Source organism: Pteropus alecto, unplaced genomic scaffold (assembly GCF_000325575.1).
Source record: "Pteropus alecto unplaced genomic scaffold, ASM32557v1 scaffold81, whole genome shotgun sequence".
Classification (NCBI taxonomy): domain Eukaryota; kingdom Metazoa; phylum Chordata; class Mammalia; order Chiroptera; family Pteropodidae; genus Pteropus; species Pteropus alecto.
In genome coordinates this window covers 8,035,244-8,037,389 of record NW_006433378.1, presented here as the reverse complement: position 1 = coordinate 8,037,389, position 2,146 = coordinate 8,035,244, and positions in this window count along the sequence as shown.

Genomic DNA, 2,146 nt, shown 5'->3' with positions numbered 1-2,146 from the left:
TAGGGTTGTTTAGAAATTCTTCTGTTATAAAAACCTTAAAAATGATTACCTAGGGAGTTAACTTATTTGGATCAATTTTGTATTGATTGTTCTCTTTTAACAGTTAGGATATTCTGTTCATTTATGAACAGGACGGTAAAGGGCAGGCAGCTTGCCAGTACGTTATATTAGGATCCTGGATATCTAAATCTAATTCCTGTGTGTCTTGATTATTGACTGAATAAATTTGATGGAATTGTCTAAAAAACAAACAAACAAACAAACAATATTTACTTCTACTCTAGACTATAGGATACAATATAGAGCAGTGGTTCTTAACCAGAAGTGATTTTGTTCCCCAGGGGACACTGAGCAATGTCTGAATATATTTTTGGTTGTTACAACTTTTAGGTGTTTGGGCCAAGGAATTTGCTATTGCAGCCTAATAGGTAGGGAGGCCGGGGATTCTGCTAAACATCTTACAGTGACAGGACAGCCCCACAACAAAGAATCATCCAGACAAAATGTCAGCAGTGCTCAGGTTAAGTAACCCTGCTGTAGAGGATAAGAGAGGTCTGAATAGGATGACTTGTATTTAGGGGTGTACCAATATTGAAATAATTAGTGAACAAGTCTTGAGCAGTGCTATCTATAGGGAAGTAGGGACAGGATAGTGGAAAGCATCCATGTGCTGCACTGCTTTCAGTACAATTTGTGGAAGAGGCAGCTCTGGAGGAAAGGTTGGTAGGATTTAATAAAGACTAGTGGAACAAAAGAATTATACCTTTCTAATAATGTAAAGGTGCTTCTCATCTTTAACATTGAAATTGTAAGCCTTCTCGATAGAAAGTTTCGAGAATGCACTTTTATAGAATTTTTTACTTGAAGCCAGTTGAAGCCCCGGCTTATTAGATGTGTAGCTATTGCCTGCAAGTACATTATGAGCACATAATTCTACCCATCTTTCATCTAGCAATACTGCAATTTTCCTAAGTGTATTGTTCTTAGCAGAAACACTAAGCAGAGCAAAATATTTGCTAGAAGTAGAAGCCTGATGTTTTAAAATTATACATCCAATTGATTAGTTTTTTCATTTTATTTCTAAGACTTTCATGGAGATTTTTAAAGATCCCAGGAGGAAAAAGAAAAAAAGAGAAAGAAACGATTATGGCAAGTGGCTAGGACAGTAAAGATGTATTTTCTTCTTATGTAGTAATTTGACTGTTATTCCTGAGAGATATCAGATTATTTATAATATTTATAAATATTTTAAGTATATAACGAATATCACATATGAACATATGTAAATGAAAAATTCATTTAAAATAATAAGAGTCTTATTGAGATATCGGAGCAATGCTTTCAGCACAGTAATACCCTCTTATTCACCAAAGATATGTGCCAAGACCCTCAATGGATGCCTGAAACCAAGTATAGTACCAAACCCTATAAATACTCTGCTTTTTCCTACACAGTAGATCCTTGAATAACATCATTTTATTCAATAACATTTCATTATAACACTGATGAGAAACAATAATAATAAAGTCTCAGGCCGGAGCCACTGTCTGTGTGTGGAGTTTGCATGTTTTCCCATGTCTACATGGGTTTTCTCCAGGTCCTGCAATTTCCTCCCACATCCCAAAGATGTACATGATAGGTTAATTGGCTTGTCTGAATTGTCCCAGTATGACTGAGTGTGGATGTGGGTGTGAGTGCGCCCTGCGTTGGTTGGAAGGGCATTCTGTCCAGAGTTGGTTCCTGCCTCATGCTTTGAGCTGCCGGGGAGAGGGTTGGCCACCCATGACCCTGAACTGGAATAGGTGGATTGGAGAATAATGATCTTACTTATTTTTCTTAATCTTTCTTTAAAAAATTTTTTTTTTAGTTCTCTCTATTATCATTTATTCTCTTAAGGAACCTGAAAAACAAAACAAAACCACATTGATCTAGGCCGCATTAAAAATTCAAAACATTGGCATGAGATTTCAGTAGAGAGAAGGAAACGTGTAAACAAAACAAAACAAAATAAAAAATCTTAAACGAAAATGCCAGTCAGGGTCATAAAAAGGCTCTCAATTTAACTGTCCCTATTTATCCACCCTCACTCATTATCAAAGACTCTCAGAGTTTTCTGAGGTGTAAAAAGGGTCAAAGAAGCAGGAGC